The following is a 19,280-nucleotide window of genomic DNA, read 5'->3' on the forward strand; positions in this document are numbered from 1 at the left end:
AGATAGATAGATAGATAGATAGATAGATAGATAGATAGATAGATAGATAGATAGATAGATAGATAGATAGATTGATAGAGGGACATACATACATAAATACATACATGCATACATGCATGCATCATTCATGCATGCATACATGGATGCATACATGTATGTACGCATACATACATACATGGATGCATGCATGCATACATACATACACACATACATAAATGCATGCATACACACATTCATATATAGATACATACATGCACACGCACACACTCATACGTACAGATAACTACTAAATAATCGATGAGCAATAGGGACGAAGATAGCACCAAACCTCCATGCTGTGATGGAAAATGTCGGCTCTGCTATACCAGTGTGAAAGATGTCACCCACATCATCAGCAGTTGCGACAAAATGCCTACGAGATTCTACGTGCCCCTGAGGCATGATATAGTTGCAAAGACTATTTACGATGCTACCCATAGGAAGGACTGCTCGGACGTATAGATCAAAGCCATGTTAGAACCAGCAAGTAATCAGACCTTTTGAAAGCAAGGAATACTGGTGGAACTCCCCACCCCCTAAAAACATCAGTTCGGTGCAAATATAGCAGACCTGATATTGTTCTGTGGTTCAGGGGAAAAAAGTCATGCACTATTGCAGGGGTCAGCTGACCAGCGGATGTGTATGTACAATCAAAAGTCTTAGGAAGATAGAACATTTAAGGCAAACTTACAGCTCTTGTACCCTGACCATAAAGTCTCGTTTGCACCTTTCATCAGAAATGCATTAGATTATGTAGCAGAAATTTTGCACATTTGCAGAAAAACCTATAAATACTCGGTTTCACAGAGAAAGAGCAAAAGAAAAACTGACGCGGATTGTCCAAATCCAATGTTTTAGTGGCACAGTGAAGATTTGTAAAACATTCCCAAACTACTCCATCTGTGATTCTTATGTGAATAGATGCACACGATTGAGTATGCATCGACAGTCCCACCAACTCAACCACATAATTGCAATCACCGGGAACTCACTCATCTCAAAAACTCTTGTCCCTTTCTTACCGACTGTATGATTATTGCATTCAGATGGCGGGAATTTTCTCCATTCGCTTCTTGCGTTGAAAGACAATTTGAAACAGCGAAGTGTGTACAGACACAAAAGTATGCTTCAAACTGCTGACAGACCAATTCTTTTAATAGAACCTGTCTTGAAGTTCGAGAACCAAGTCAAATGTTGTGCCCGGGGAGATGGTATTTCTTTTACGACCCTGTCTCTTTGAATCATCCTCAAAACCCAGCAGCAACCGGGGATCTTTATTGAAGAGTGGTGGCGTGAAACGATCTTGTGCCAGACTTACCTAGAGAAAGGGAATTCATCATCTTTAAAGTACTGCCTGAATCCCTCAACAATGATGACGTTGGCTGCCAAGGAAAATCAATGTTACATTTACTGATGCTCTGCAAGACAGTACATGGATTCCTCGGTAATGATAGTAAGAAGCCGTTTTAGGGACTCTGATGGATCGGCAAGAACGACGGAGGGAATTACTTTTCTACAGGAACCGAAAGTTGTAAATGTCTTGCTTCTATTTATTCCAATTGACACAAATTTTGGACATGGTGCCAATTGAAAATATTTTTTCAGAAACATAGACATGTCCAGTATCATAGTTGAAGACACCTCTTTTCCACAGCTCATGTGTGTATGGCGGAGATCTAGCCTCTGTTCGTCTTCCTCTGTGAACATTCTGTCTATTCTGTGCAGCCTATTTGCCGGAATTCCCTTGGAGTTGCGTTCTTCACCAGACAACTCCAGTTATCTGTGAACAACCTGTTTGGAAGTGTTCTGTTTATGGTGATAATCGTTCCATGACATGGCTAAGCTCTCTTTATTATTATTATCATTATTATTATTATTATTATCATTGTCATTTACTTTTAATCTGCATGTTTGATGCAATCACCTGCCGGGGCACACCCAGCGCCCTAGGGCAAGTGAAGGTTAAGAGTTGTTGAAATATAGCTGAAAGCTTGGGGAGGGGAAGTAGAGAAATATCTCCATGTAATACAAACACAAACATTTACATTGATAGGGTTTTTCTAAGGATGTGGGCAGTACTTGTTAGCACAATCTTTTGGATTTCCTTGAGACATGGTTTTCCAGGGATATTGTCTAGGTGTTTCTGACATCCCTTTTTTATCATACCTAGAGCACCTACAATAACAGGAACAGTTTTTGTTTTAAGATTCCACATCCTCTGTATTTCGATTTCCAGGTCCTTATATTTACTAAGTTTGTCAAATTCCTTGACAGATACATTTTTATCAGTGGGGACGCTTACTTCTATTAGTCTGCAGGTATTTTCTTCCCTGTCTTTAACAATTATGTCTGGTCGATTAGCCTTGATCGTTCTGTCAGTGTTGACTGGAAAATCCCAGAGGATGGTGACATCTTTACCTTCAACAACTGGCTGAGGGTGGTGTTCATACCAGTTAGCAGGAGTGTCGGATTTGTAGTGTTTACATATCTTCCAATGTATATACTGTCCTACCCTATCGTGGCGATTTTTGTATTCGTTTGGTGTCAGCACAGGACATCCCGAAACGAGATGGTCTATTGTTTCGTCAAATGTGTCACAGAATCTGCATTTAGGGTCAGTACCGTTTCGGAGAACGTTAGCCTGGTAATTTCTGGTAAACAAGCTTTGATCTTGTGCTGCCATTATGAAGCCTTCAGTCTCTGCTTTCAATCCAGAACTCTTCAGCCACTGATGGGTTGTTGCTTGGTCTACATCAGCATTTTGGCTTCGGAGAATGTATTGTCCATGCAGAGGCTTCTGGCTCCACCGCCTCTCAATTTGATTCTGCCCGTTCTTTTTTGCAGTCTGCCTGATTCGCTTTGCTTGCTTGGTAGCAGTGGTTTCTGGCTCTTCACCTGATTCAAGGTTAATACCTAGTTCCCTTTCGAACTTATAAGCTTCCTTGACAATAGAATGCAGCTTTTTGCTGCTTTCGTGTTCACACACAAGTCGCAGCATCCAGTCTTTTGTACTAGATAGGTACCTGTTCATTCCTACAGTAGAGGTCTTATAGCACAGCTCTAATTGCATCATTCCTCTCCCCCCGCTGCTTCTAGGTAGGTACAAGCGGTCTACATCTGCCTTAGGGTGGTGCATGCTCCTGGATGTCAGTAACTTTCTTGTCTTCCTGTCCAAGCGTTGGAGTTCCGTAAGGTTCCAGTTAATGATGTTAAAACTGTACTGGACTACTGGAAGTGCCAGGGTGTTAATGGCCTCAATGCAATTTTTGGAGTTGAGTTCAGTCTTCAGTACAAGCCTTATTCTCCTATAGTACTCCTTTCTTATTTTTTCCTTCATAGTAGCATGATGTATACCATCTCCTTCGTTGATTCCTAGGTATTTGTAACTTTCTTGTGGGTCAAGTTCCTTGATGGTAGTGTCAATATCTAATTTAACAGAAGCTGTTTGCCTGAGCTTGCCTCTTACAAAAGTTGCTTTAGCACACTTATCAAGGCCAAAATCCATTCCGATATCATTGCTAAACTCTTTAACAGTTGTTAGCAGCCCTTCTAGCTCTTGGTCATTCTTGGCAAACAGCTTTAGATCGTCCATATAAAAAAGGTGGTTTATTAACTTGCTAAAAACTTTGTACCCATATCTGGCACTATCCAATTCGTTTGAGAGTGGGATCAGTGCCATGCAAAAAAGTAATGGAGAGAGGGAGTCACCTTGAAAGATGCCTCGTTTGATGTTGATGCTGTTGGACTGGCTCATCCCATTACTATGGCTTAGAAAGAGACGTGTGTTCCACATGGTCATGCTATTCTCTAAGAATTTGAGACGACAGGGGAGATCTTGTATATCTCAAGGGCCTTGAGTATCCATTTATGTGGGACACTGTCATACGCTTTCCTGTAGTCTATCCATGCCATACTCAGGTTTTTGTTTTTGCTCCGGCAATTCTCTACAATCATTCTGTTTATGAGCAATTGGTCTTTGCACCCATAAGAGTTTCTTTTACAACCTTTTTGAGCTTGTGGAAGGATAGAATTTTGTTCAAGGAAAGCGTACATTCTCTCCGTTATTATGGATGTGAGGATTTTGTAGGTGGTGTTGAGACATGTTATTGGCCGGTAATTCTTTGGGTTTTTTGTGTCTTCGGTTTTAGGTAATAGGTAGGTGGTTCCTTCAGTCAGCCAAGCAGGTATTTGCTCTGGGTTCTGAATGACATCAGACAGAGATGCAGCGAGATGTTCGTGTACCTCTGTCAAACAATTCAGCCAGAAGTTAGGGATCCGATCCAGTCCTGGGGTTTTCCATTTGTGAGCCTTCCTAAGGACACACCTTAGCTCCTCTATTCCTATTGCTTCCCATTTCTGTTCTTCAAGTTCATCCAGTCTCTCTTTCTCACGTTCTATCCAGTCAGCCTCAGCATTAAACTCTTTTTCGTTGCTCCATACCTTCTTCCAGAACTCCTCCACTTCCTCAATCTTAGGTGGATCTTCTATGTGTATTTTATTTTTGCCAATTTCCCTATAAAATGTCTTTGCATCTGTCTTAAAAAATTTATTTTGTCGATAAATTTGTTTCTTTGTCATACCTTCTAAGCCGTTGAGCTTTCAACTGTATCCGTTGTTTCAACAGTTCCTTAGTTGCAGGGAGGTTTATGAGATCTTTGATTTTATATTTTTGCTTGATTTTTCTAGCTTTTCTCGGCTTAATATTCACTCCTCTAGCAAGCTCATCGAGAACTGAAACATCCGCCCGCAGAGATTCAATCTCTTTTTGTATCGCTACTTTCCACTTAGGAGGTTCATTGACATGCCTGGCCTTTTTCTTTGTCATCTTAATACCTAGTTGGGTAGTTACTACTTTAGCAGTGGAATAAATGAGATTATTTAAGGTTGTCAAATCATTCCCCTTATTTCTTAAGATCTGTCCTAGGGCAACGTTATATGTCATGATTGTGTTGTTATTTCTTGTGCCATTTGAAAACTTTGGTAGTGGTTCTCTATTAACCATGTCAGTGAGCTCAATCTTGCCGAGTTCTCTCTTAATGTCCACTTTTGCTTCCATAATCTTTTCTCTATTATTCACCTCAAATTCTATGTCATATCTATTTTGGTTTTCTTGAGGAAGGTCTACGTTCTCCTCTTTTTTCAAATCTCTCGTCTTCGCTATTCTTTGTTTAACTTCCCCATTGGGAAGTTGATTTGCCGCTTGTACACTGGCTTCTGTGCTACTGTTACCTATTTCGTCTACATTGTTGCTGTTTTCTTTTGGTCTACCATGAGCTATTAGTGTCCTAATTTTGTCAATTTCAGCGTCAGTTAGTCTTTTGTTTTTAATTATATCTCTGCGTACATTACTTAATTTATTTGCGTCTATATATCTACGTACGTCATCGCCTACTGAATTTCTCCATGAGATGTATGTTTGTACACTGAGGTTATTGTTTGGGTTTAGTTGGGCTGTATAAAAAGCTTTCAACACATCTCTATAGTCCTCTCTGGTCCATTTTATACGTTTTGCTTTAGGTGGTGTTTTTGGTGGTGTCACTACAAGTCCAGAGTTAGAAGTATTCTGGTTCTGGTCACCTGGTAGATCGTCTTTTTGAGAGTTTGTTCCAGCAGCAAACTTTTCGACCCCAGTCTGGTTCCCTACTGGGTAACGCGGTTATTATTATTATTATTATTATATTATTATTATTATTATTATTATTATTATTATATTATTATTATTATTATTATTATTATTATTATTATTATCATTTTTCTCTTTCTTCAAATTTTCTTCCGTTTCTCGCCGAGTGTTTTCCGTACACCTTGGGCAGAGAAGCTCATTGTATGCATTCCCAGATTACACACGCAAATTCACAGGTAAAATATATATTTAAAAAATTAATAAATAAATAAATTCATGAATAGATGTTGTTTTCACAGCGATAATGCCCTTCTCGGTACATGAGCCGTTCCAGTTAACACGATTTTTTGCACTTCATGTAGGAATGGTAAGCCTGGTATCATTTTCAAATAGGTTTCAGTACCTTTTTTTATCATTCCTAGAGATCCTACAATCTGGTACTGTAGTCGCCTTGAGATGCCACATTTTTTCAATTTCTATTAGCAAGTCTTTATATTTACTGATCTTGTCAGATTCTTTCGCCGCTATATTGTGATCGCAAGGAATACTCATATCAATTAATAAACACGCCTTTTTCGTCTAATCTTTTATAATAATATCCGGTTTATTAGCTTATATATATTATATATATTAGCTTAGCTTATATATTCTGCACCCTGAGATTAGGTGGTCTATTGTTTCAATCTTATCGTTACAGAATCGGCATTTTGGGTCAGCTCCATTTTTCATCACATTGGCTTGGTAGTTCCGGGTTAATAAGCTTTGGTCTTGAGCAGCTAATACGAAACCTTCACTCTCTGCTTTTAGCCCTGAGCTTCGTAACCATTGATGCGTATGTTTCTGGTCGACATCAGCTTGTTTGTTACAGGTCACATACTTGCCATGCAGAGGTTTCTGTTCCCATCTGCTAGCTAATTTTTCATGTGCTTTTGTCTTTGCAAGTAATTTTATTTTCTTTGCAGCAGCAGTTGGCGCATTTCCTTCAGCCTGATCAATCTTGTAGGTATCTAAGAGATCAGTAGCGAATTTTTTGCTCTCTTTGAAAATAGAGTGATGTTTTTTCGGTCTTTCATGTTTTCCAACAAGTTTTAGCATCCAATCGTTGGTTGCTTCATGGTATTTGACCAGTCCGATTGTGGTGGCTTTGTACGTAAGTTCAAGCTGGTTCAAATCTCGACCTTCCTGAGCTCTGGGAAGGTAAAGGCGATCCACGTCTGCCTTTGGATGGTGCATCTTATTACAAGTCAGTAGCTTGCGGATTTTTCTGTCAATTTTCATTATTTCACTGGTATTCCAGTTTAGCACATTGAAGCTATAAAGAACAACTGGTACTGCAAAGGGATTTATAGCTTACACCTTATTATATGCATTCAGCTCAGACTTCAGGAATGCTCGAACTCTTCTAAAACATTCCTTCCTAACCTTCTCTTTCATGCTTGCATGCTGGATACTAGAGCCTTCATTTATTCCTAGGTATTTATAGGTTTGTTCCTGCTCAAGTTCCTTTATTACTGTTTCGACATCTAATTCGATTGAACTTAACTTTATCAATTTCCCTTTCTTAAAAGTGGCTTTGGCACACTTTTCAATGCCGAACTCCATCCCAATATCATCACTGAATCCTTTCACGGTATGTAGTAGTCCTTCAAGCTCTTCATCATCTTTGCCATATAGATTTAAATCATCCATATAAAAATAATTGGCTTATTTTCTTGTTGTCAATTTTGTAGCCATATCCTATTCTATTCAGTTCACTTGAGAGTGGTATTAGTGCTATGCAGAAAATTAGTGGCGAAATGAGTCATCTTGGAAAATGCCACAGTTTATGCTAATGTTGTTTGAGCGCAATACTCCATTAGAATGATATAATTGAAGCTTTGTGTTCCATAGTTCCATAGGTCGGCGATTGAGATGTCTTCCTATATCCGTTCTTGTAGATTTTTGTAGGCATCTTGGGTGCGTTTGATCCACTCTGCATTTTCATTGCATGGTTTCTCATCACTCCAGATCCCTTTCCAAAAGTTTTCAACTTCTTCTATTAGGGGTGGATTTTCAATGGTTACTTTTTCGTTCCTTAATTCCCTGTAAAATGATTTGACATTGGATTTTAACATTATATTTTGCTTGTAGTATTTGATTCTTTTCTCAAATCTGCGTATTCTCTGAGCTTTTGCTTGAACTTTTTGTTTAAGTGTTTCTTTCGCTGACCTTCTCTTGTTGAGTGTCCATATTTTCTCAAAATCTTCCTGCCTTTTCTTGATCTTACATCATTTCCAAAGATTATCTCAGTTAATATTGATATCTCCCTTCGCAATGATTCAATTTCAGTTTCAATTCTACTCCTCCTGTTTGATTTTCTTTTCCAATTTGGTATTGTTGGCTTTTGGGGTGTTAAACAGAGTCTTTCGATTACCTTAGCAACAGTGTAAATAATTTCATTTAACTTATTATTAAGCTTGGGTTTATTTGTTGTATGATTTCTTGTGTAACGCAGTTGCCAATTTTTATCTGTGTTTTATGTTGGTGTGCATTTGAGAGTTTATGAAGTGGTTCTCTATCATTCATATTTGTATGCCCTATAACTGCAAGCTCATTCAGAATTTCCTGCTTCATTTCAGTGATAGATACGCTGCTTCTTACTGCAAATTCCCTTCCAAAATTTCTTTGTTTGTTAGGTGATGCAACAGAAGGGATTCAGCATGGAAGATTTAATCCACGCACACACAGCATACACACACATACCGCACACACACACGCACACACACACACACACACATAGCTCTCACATATACACATGCATTGTTTGCGGCTGATGCACCAGCAAGCACAAGAACTCGAGAATCCGCTGAAGCCACAAACTTCCAGTCCAACAGGAAGTTAGAAGGAAATCTCACGTGCCATTAATGGTAACCAGTGTGACATATTTTCTTCCTCTTATCGAAAGTCCTGCAATCTTTCATGGTTGTTAATTCTTCTCATTTGATTAAGTTTTAAAAAAGAAAATTAACATAGACATAATAACACAATCTACACGCTCTCTCACCCCTCCACCCCCTTCTTTAAATAAAAATCATGAAAATGAATCCTCTGGGTTTTTTTCTCTGATATACATTGCATGCAATGCATTGGTTTCAAACTTTGGCACAAGGCCAGCAATTTCAGGGGTGGTGTTAACAGATTACATCGGCCTCAGTATCCAACTGCTACCTGGTTTATCGGCCCCGAATGGATGAAAGACAAAGTCGACCTCGACGGTATTTGAACTCGGAACGTAAAGACGGTCGAAATGCTGCTAAGCATTTCGTCCGGCATGCTAACGATTCGGTCAGTCCGCCGCTTTAGCATTGCAGATAACATATTAAAATTAATTCCGATCTATTCTACAGGCTTCTCTGAACTGTTCCAGAAAAAAAATCATTTTTCCTACTCCAATGCGGACTAATTATATTTGTAAGACATATACACCGGACTCCTTACCAAGAATCGAAACCTCGATCTTCACGCTTGTTTATATTGTTCTCGCCGTTTATGTTTAGAATTCATTCGTTTTACCTATTTAAATCGCCACCATTTTAGATGAGACAGGGTTTAATCTTGTTAACCCAATCCGGTCTATTGTCAATGGTCTAACTTGACTTTAGTACTGCAATAAATTCGAGATACCAAGAGAAAAATATTCTCTTTCCTCTGCAACTTCCAAACAGTTAACTATGACACCTTCTCGGGAGCTTCGCCCCATTTATCCCCCTCAAGTTAGGGATCACTATTAACAACTGCCATGGTAATAGATTATCCATCAAAACTAACTAAATTTTGTGTTTACTTCCCACTCGTCGCAGTTGCAGAACCGCGTAAGTAAAATCTACAGCAGTTCTTTGCAGTGCATCCAGAAATATTATCTAAGCAATGCACAGTCTTTCGCCAACTTGTCACATCTCTACGTGTTACAAGCAACTTGCTACATCGTGCCTGTTACGCCTTTCCCGTTACAATTATACCGTTATACATACAAAGACATGTTTGAAGTACATTTCGAAAGAAGCTAGAATCTTTATAAACGTCAGTCCCTTCATACCTGGGGCCTTGAGTTATTACTAGAAATAAAGGATAGTAAATAAAACTCAACATATATTAAAGAAGTAATGATTTCTTATATAAAATTGTCTTATATATAAATAGGGAAGTCGATTGCATTAAAGAGATTAGGATTTCTTGATTAATATTAAAGAAATCACGAAAGATATTAAGACCATCAGAAGAATAAGAAACTATTTTGATTCCATTTCAGAACTTTGGAATGATTTCAAACAGTCAAATACACTGGACAAGATTAACTCTGTGGGATGTGGTATAAGAGTTTTCGACTCTTATTATTTCGTTGACAGTAAGACCTATTTTTGCTTATTTTTTTGTGTGCTTTTTTTTTCTTTTTCTTGTTTCTCATCTTTAATTCATTGATCTTCTGTCTCCAGTTCTTGTCGAAAAAATAAGAGAAATTAATGTCGCTCTCTTCTTCATCGCATTATTTCTTCTACTTACAGTCCTAATTCTTAGTTAAATATATTAGCAGTAAATTTATAATTCCTCTCCCCGAGATACCCAGCCACATGCCACTTCTCCTTCTCCCGTCATACATGCTATTACACCAACCAGATCACATCCTGCATCAATTATTATCCCCAATCTTTCATTTCTAGATTATACAACATTCAGGATCTCACTCCATACTCGCACTACTCTAAAGATGTCCAAACGGAACATTAATAAAATCGATCTATCGAATCAATAGACCATATCCATTCGTTTCCCTTGTACCTTCCAACGAAGTGAAACAGATTCATTTATGTTGTTATATTTCTTGTGTTTTCTCTTGCTTTTTTTTCTACTGCAGAAAAAGATATTAAGGATTTGACAACTTATTCAACATTTTCCTTCAAACAAAATCCATATCACAACCTTATTACCAAGGCCCAAATGGATGCTCACTCGGTTCTGGATTGTTCACGTTTATGTATGATATCTTCTACATGTACCGCCTTTTCATATACTGACACTAAGTGTTTACTAAAGAAACTTGTTGACCTTTAATGGAATTCACCCCAAAATTATTTACTTCTCAATGAAATGTGAGCAAGACTTCAACGGATCACGTTTGCTAATAATAATTATATAAGATAAAATGTGTATTTCTTCATAAATAAAATCAATTTAATTCAGTTATTTCTTTTGTTAATTTATTTTTATTGCTAACGTTTTTCCTTTTTAGTCTTCTCTTAGAAATCCATTCACACTTTGGATGATTTATAAGATTATTAAATTTACCCGAGTACCAATAGAACACTTGGGTATTATTTTATCAACCTTCAAAGAAAGAAACAAAAAATTAACAATAATAAGCAATAATAATCTCATGGCTTCTGATCGTAACTGACTGGAAGTGTCATCTTGTACATTGTTTTGTCCAGGTATAAAAAGATGGGCTACAGCAAATATTCTGCTCAATATCACAGATTTGCTTGTCGGTTGTTTGATCTTAAACAGTTGAGCATGTCATTTAATGGCTGACAATATGGGCACCTCTTGAAAGATGTGTGTTTTATTCATCATTCTTAAACAAACCTTATTCAGGGACCTTTTATATCTGCTTCCGTTGTTTTGTTTTATTGATTATGCGGTAATCCACCCCCACCCCACTGGCCTTATCCTTGTCCTCATCCCCATCATCATCACCATCATCATCACCACCACCACCATAATCACCATCATCATCTTCGTACCTGTGTGAATCACCATCGTCTTCATAGTAGTTAGGATACTGCTGCAGCTGTTCCTACTACTATAACTACCACTACAACTAATGATGATGATGATGATGATGATGACGATGATGATGATGATGATGATGAGGCCCTCCTCCCCACCAATGACGCAATACAAATATCCTTCAGACCAATATAAAACAGACGGCGATGTCGAGAAAATATATTTTTACAATTTCCTCTCAGGCACTCGACACTCAACGGTTCGCTCTGCAGTTTCAAGACTTTCAACGTTTCAAAATGCTCAAACTATTTCGCAGGTTGTCCACAATTTTTGGTAAGCTGAATATTCTTACATTTCTCTCCACACATTTCCAGTTTTCTTTTAAAATCAAACTCAATGGCAGTTTTAATGTGTTCCATAATAATATTTAGTGATTGTGTATAAATACGATGTTTTCTCTATAAAATGATTCTGTAGAAAACTAGCGCTACACGAAGAAATTTCACAATCATTTCCAAAATGATAAAATTGTTGGAATCCTGTAAGAAAACCGCAAAAATAAGGAATTTCTTTGGAAATTATTTCTTCTTTTTATCATTTACTTGTTTCATTCATTAAAGTGTGGCCATGCTGGGGCACCACCTTAGAGAGCTTTAGTCGAATGAATCGGCCCCAGTTCTTATTGTTTTATAAGCCTGGTACTTATTGTATCGGTTCCTTACTGTCGGACTGCTATGTTACAGGGATATAAATATGCCAATACTGCTTGTCACATAACGATGAGGGATAAACAGACACACGCACACATGTATATATATATATATATATATATATATATATATATATATGTGTGTGTGTGTGTGTGTGTGTGTATATATATGTGTGTGTGTGTGTGTGTGTATATATATGTGTGTGTGTGTGTGTGTGCATGTATGTATGTATGTATGTATGTATGTATGTATGTAATTGTTTTGCAAGGTTCTTGATGTGAATTCGTTTGTTGAAACAGATGTTGTATTTGGGGATGTCATATTGTCAGTTTAGCCAATGAAAATACGTGCACTATATATTTGGTGCTCGCTTACTTCAGCTTTATTTCATATTAATCGTATTTCGGCCAGAGTTCTTTCGTCACACTTCTGTCACCTCATCAGTGATCCTTTGCTTTCTTCTTTTCTTTTTTGTGTCTCTCCTTCCTAACGATCTGCTATTTTGTATTCCTGTTGTATGTGTCTTTATTTGCGCATGTGTATATCCCTGTGTGTGTGTCTATGTTTTGTAAGTGTGTGTATGGTAACTGCATTATTCATTATCAGTATCCCCTGTTTATTCACGTTCGTTTAATTAAATTTTATTTTACTTTATTCATTTGTTTTTATCAGTTCGAGGGATTTCATGAAATCGATTTTATGCATTGAAATTTCTTTTTTCTACAAAAAATGTTATGTATGTTTGTTCCTTAAACTTGAGTGTGATAGTATAGATCTATACATTTTTATGAATATGGTTCTATAAGGAGACTTATGATATATGTTACCGGCGTCGCTGAGGTAAGGAAAAACATTATAAACGACACCACTAATTGACACGTTATTAATTAGCGTAATAGCAGCATAGCCTTCAAAAAACATGGATTACATGCAAAATATGTGAGCAAGAGAAATAATATTCTTAATTTAAATTCAAAATACATTGAAAGTCAACAATGTTTGGTTTAGAAGCGATGAGAGGAACTGAAAGATACGGAAATAATTTTATTCTCAAACGCAGGTTAATGCTAATAACATAGCACGAATAGGATAAACTATCCATATTTCTTTAGAAAAATCTGTCGTTGGCCAGCCATGAGACTCGAACTCACATCCCTGCGATTACCATTAAGTTAAACTGCCCAGCGACGAATTATTTTGCAATTTTAGGATGTATAAATCTAGCTTTAAAAGACGCTATCGTACGTATTATACAAAATAAGTTGAAAGTCAAGAAACAGAATATGGCTAATTTCTCCAGTTCATGCTATATTATTAGCATCACCATGCGTTTGAGAATAAGATTATTTCTTCATCTGTATGATAGCGTCTTATAAAGCTAGAAGTAAATATCCGAAAATTGGAGAAGAACTTGTCGCTCGGCAGTTTAGCTTAATGGTAAAGCCCTTACCGCGTAGTCATAGGTATGTAAGTTCGAGTCTCATGGCTGGTCGCCAACAGATTTTTCTACAAAATATGGATAGTTTATCCTACTAATGCTATGTTGTTAGCATTATCCTACGTTTGAGAATACAATTATTTCTTTATCTCTATTTTTCAATATCCTTAAGATTATAAACTTGAAAAATTACAGGACAAGTTATTACACTTGGAAAAGTTCAAGACAACTTATTATATATGGTAAAATGCATAAAAAAATTACTTAAAATATTGCAGCTAAGGATAAAATGTGAATATTAAAATTTATTTGATTTTGATAAAAAAAAAGGTACTATCATTTTGTTAAAATATTGATACACATGAATACAGAGAAACAGAAGTCCCAATAGGCGCAGGAGTGGCTGTGTGGTAAGTAGCTAGCTTACGAATCACATGGTTCCGGGTTCAGTCCCACTGCGTGGCATCTTGGGCAAGTGTCTTCTGCTATAGCCCCGGGCCGACCAATGCCTTGTGAGTGGATTTGGTAGACGGAAACTGAAAGAAGCCTGTCGTATATATGTATATATATATATATTATATATATATATATATATATATATATATATAATATATATATATATATATGTACGTGTGTGTGTGTTTTTGTGTCTGTGTTTGTCCTCCTAGCATTGCTTGACAACCGATGCTGGTGTGTTTACGTCCCCGTCACTTAGCGATTCGGCAAAATATACCGATAGAATAAGTACTGGGCTTACAAAGAATAAGTCCCGGGGTCGATTTGCTCGACTAAAGGCAGTGCTCCAGCATGGCTGCAGTCAAAATGACTGAAACAAGTAAAAGAGTAAAAGAGAGAGTATATAACTAAAGCTTTATACAAAATAAAATAGTATACATGGTAGGCAAATTCCTCATGTGAAAAATAGGCATCAAGACTAAAAATGGGAAGACTTGGCAATAACTCAGGCAATAACTCCAGCAAATTTTACTGTGGATTTGTAGTTATAGGTAGATTTTACAGCAATATATAACTAATTTTGTATTGTTCTATTTATTGTACTAATTATATTCTACTATTTTCAACATTCTAATTATTAATTAATAATTTAAAAAATGAATATGTTTTAAAGTGCAAAAAATATTTTGAGTTATTTTTAATTTTTCATATAAGTAACACGCACACACAAATAGAAGTAATAACCTGTAATGAAATTTTTAGTTTTAATAAAAGCTAATATTTTCTAAATCCAAATATTTTCATGTCTAATAACTTTTCCTGTAATTTTCCAGGTTTATAATCTTAAGAATATTATTTCTCTTGCTCGCATTTTCAATATAAATATGTATGCATTTATGTTTGTATGTGTATGTATATATATATATATATATATATATATATATATGTATGTATGTATATATGCGCATACATGTATTTAGGTATGTATGTGTATGTATGTCCGTCTGTATGTATGCATGCGAGTATATATGTATGTATTCGTATGTATGTATGTTTGTATATGTTTGTGTATGTGTGTGCAGATTTGTATATTTTATGTATGTATTCTCATGCATATAGCTGCATATCTATACATGCTCATATATGTTTAAATGATAAATTTCTGGCCAGTTTTACAGATTTTTACAGTTCCAGTGATGAACTGGATCTGTTGTCTCTCCATTAGCTTTCTCCTTTCTGGTTTTGAGAAGCCTAATTTCTGCTAATTGCTATTTAGGCGGTGTGTTACATATCTTGCATAAATATGTATGTATGTATGTATGTATGTATGTATGTATGTATGTATGTATGTATGTATGTATGTATGTATGTATAATAATTCCATTCATATTTAGGGTTCTTTGAAGGAATACTAAACTGACTTGGAGGAAGAATGAAAGGTGAATCTAATTTGAGTGCGAAAAGAACTTAGGATGGTAAGCTTCGCGACTAAATACCGGATGCAATTTTGTCACGTTTTATTGATTCTTCCAATCGTCGACTTATATCGAACATCTTTCCCTCGAAATCATTAAACTGAAATACGATCGTTAGAAGAGAAGGAAAATCCCTTCCAATTTGCATGTTAACACGACATAAGCCAATAGATTTATTTTTATATTCGTTTTAAGTCTAAGGATTTCCAGCGTTGACTCAAGGACACGTATTTGTATATCGGAAAGTGAAAGTGAAAGTGTTTCAAACACCGTAGTAACAGAGGAGTTTGTCAGATGGTTCAGTGACAAAAACCAGTTGAATAAGGTTTAGCAGATAACAAATGAATACAAACATGTTCATACAGGCTACACTCAGAAATAAAAACTGTGAATACAGAATATGGTTTCAAATAATTAAATGTCTGCTTGAGAAGCAGTAAAATCAATGACGGAATCGATATAATGTTGATGAAAAAGTACAGAACAAGTTTTTTACAGCTGGGAAAAGCGCGGGACAAGCATATTTGTATTTAAAATATTGCAGCTGAAATTAAAATTTTAAAATACTTAGATTTATAAAAACTGAAAATAATAGCTTTTATTAGCTACTCTATAATTAAAAACTTAACTCAAATAAAAACTGTTAGCAAAAACTAAAACAATTTTTATAGCCCCATTAAAAAGGATTTTTTTTCAATTATAAGTATTTAAGAACTTCAATAAGTTTTTAAATAGTTTTCAGTTAAAATTCCTATTTTGCTCATCTTTTTGATAAAAAGTGTCACACTGCAATTCACTGATAAAAATATCATAAGGATGGTCTTTTGGAAATTTCAAAAAAGTCTACGGTATGGTTGTCGCAGTGTCTCGAAATAAAGCGAAGGAGAATGCAAGAAACCTGTGCAATGGCACTACCAGAAGAAACAGAGGCACGGAAAAATGTGTACCAATTGAGAACAAAGAAAAGCCGTGCAATGGAAACACCACAAGAAACAGAAACACGGACAAATACTGATCGGCTGAAGAAACAGGACTCCAGGGAAAACACGACGCTGCCACAAATTCAGCAGCGACAAGCAAACAAACAACTAGGTACGATAGCAATGGAGAGTTGGTCAGCAAAGAACTGGCAATGAGAGAATGGCTACGGAAGATGATGTGGCAGATTTTCATGAGAAAGAACGAAACCCAAGCCTTATGTTGCACTATCCATCCCGATATCATCACTTCAGCCTGCTCAATCTGATGGGTATCTAAGAGATCAGCAGTGAATTTTTTGCTCTCTTTGAGAATAGAGTGATGTTTTTTTGGTCTTTCATGTTTTTTCAACAAGTTTTAGCATCCAATCGTTGGTTGCTTCGAGGTATTTGGCCAGTCCGATTGTGGTGGTTTTGTATGTAAGTTCAAGCTGGATCAAACCTCGACCTCCCTGAGCTCTGGGAAGGTAAAGGCGATCTTATTGGTGCATCTTATTGCAAGTCAGTAGCTTGCAGATTTTTCTGTCAATTTTCATTATTTCACTGGTATTCCAGTTAAGCATATGGAAACTATAAAGAACAACTGGTACTGCTAAGGAATTTATGGCTAACACCTAATTATATGCATTCAGCTCAGACTTCAGGACTGCTCGAACTCTTCTATAACATACTTTCCTAACCTTCTCTTTCATGCTTGTATGCTGGATACTAGAGCCTTCATTTATTCCTAGGTATTTATAGATTTGTTCCTGCTCAAGTTCCTTTATTACTATTTCGACATCTAATTCAATTGAACTAGACTTTACCAATTTCCCTTTCTTAAAACTGGCTTTGGCACACTTTTCAAGGCCGAACTCCATTCCGATATCATCACTGAATCCTTTCACAGTATTGTAATAATCCTTCAAGCTCTTCATCATCTTTGCCATATAGCTTTAAGTCATCCATATAAAATAGATGGCTTTTTTTCCTGTTGTCAATTTTGTAGCCATATCCTGTTCTATTCAGTTCACTTGAGAGTGGTATTAGTGCTATGCAGAAAATTAGTGGTGAAAGTGAGTCACCTTGGAAAATTCCGCAGTTGATGCTAATGTTGTTTGAGTGCAATACTCCATTAGAATGATATAATTGGAGCTTCGTGTTCCATAGTGACATATTATACTTTAAAATATCTGAAATCACAGGAGAAATTTTGAAAATGTTCAGTGATTTCAGAATCCACGAATGTGGTATTGTCAAAGGCTTTTTTATAATCAATCCATGAAGAGCTGAGATTTCTGCGCTTGTTATGGCAGTTCTCAAGTATCATGCGATTAATTAGGAGCTGATCTTTGCATCCGTATGAGCCTCCTCGGCATCCTTTTTGTTCAGTGGGAAAGAGGTTATTCTCTACCATAAACGTATATGTTTTCTCTACTAGAATAGATGTCAAAATCTTACAGGTAGTAGATAAACATGTTATAGGCCGGTGGTTTTTTGGGTCTTTCGTTTTGTTATTTTGGGGGAGGAGGTAAGTAATACCATTTACCATCCAATGTGGTGTTTTTTCCGGGTCTTTCATGATACTATTAAATAGTATTACTAACATTTTGTGTGCGGACGAGAGTGATGAGAGCCAGAAATTTGGTAGTCTATCAATACCAGGGGATTTCCACTTATGAGCCTTCGTTAGTGCCCTCCTTATGTCGGCGATTGAGATGTCTTCCCATACCTGTTCTTGTAGATTTTTTTAGGCATCTTGGGTGCGTTTGATCCACTCTGCATTTTCATTGTATGGTTTCTCATCACTCCAGATCCCCTTCCAAAGGTTTTCAATTTCTTCCATTAGGGGTGAATTTTCAATGGTTACTTTTTCGTTCCTTATTTCCCTGTAAAATGATTTGGCATTGGATTTGAACATATTTTGTTTGTAGAATTTGATTCTTTTCTCAAATCTGCGTATTCTCTGAGCTTTTGCTTGAACTTTTTGTTTAAGTGTTTCTTTCGCTGACATTAGTTCTTCTCTTGTTGAGTGTCCATATTTTCTCACAATCTTCCTGCCTTTTCTTGATCTTACATCATTTACAGAGATTAGCTCAGTTAATATTGATATCTCCCTTCGCAATGATTCAATTTCAGTTTCAATTCTACTCCTCCAGTTTGATTTTCTTTTCGAATTTGGTATTATTGGCTTTTGGGGTATTAAACAACGTCTTTCGATTACCTTAGCGACAGAGTAAATAATTTCATTGAATTTATTAAGATCGGGTTTTAGTTGTTGTATGATTTCTTGTGTAACGCAGTTGCCAATTTTTATTTGTGTTTTATGTTGGTGTGCATTTGAGAGTTTATGGAGTGGTTCCCTATCATTCATAGTTGCATGGCCTACAACTGCAAGCTCATTCAGAACTTCTTGCTTCATTTCAATGATAGATTTTCTGTGTTGTTCAACAAATATGTGGTCTTCAAATTCTGTTTCGACATCATTTTCCGGGCTGTTTTTCTAGGGTCATTATATTTTCCTTCTTCTTCAGGATCTTGAGTCGTTTCGGCAGATGGTCGCCTTTCAGTCAATGCTTGTGGCCCAACATGCCTCTTCTCAGCTTCGTTATTTCTTTCCTGACTTACATTTAAGTCATTCTCTACCACGTTTTTAATAGAGGTTAATTCTGCATCTGTGAGTCTGGCATTTCTGAAGATATCTCTTCTAACATTTGCTAATCTGTTTTCATCCAGGTTTGGTCTGCTAGCTGGATTCCGGCTCTTCCAAATTCTGTAGGAGTTTGCGGTGTGTTTTTCTTCGGTTGGCCTGCTTAATGC

The 19,280-nt window shown here is 36.6% G+C and overlaps 1 long non-coding RNA gene across 1 annotated transcript; it reads left to right on the forward strand.

The window, feature by feature from the left end:
* The first annotated feature begins 8,160 nt into the window (after positions 1–8,160).
* On the forward strand, positions 8,161–18,930 carry LOC118761510. Its single transcript, XR_004997436.1, has 3 exons — positions 8,161–8,279; positions 15,799–15,801; positions 18,894–18,930. It is a non-coding gene; the product is annotated as an uncharacterized LOC118761510 (long non-coding RNA).
* The last annotated feature ends 350 nt before the right edge of the window (positions 18,931–19,280 follow it).

Source organism: Octopus sinensis, unplaced genomic scaffold (genome assembly GCF_006345805.1).
Source record: "Octopus sinensis unplaced genomic scaffold, ASM634580v1 Contig14498, whole genome shotgun sequence".
In the NCBI taxonomy this organism is placed as follows: domain Eukaryota; kingdom Metazoa; phylum Mollusca; class Cephalopoda; order Octopoda; family Octopodidae; genus Octopus; species Octopus sinensis.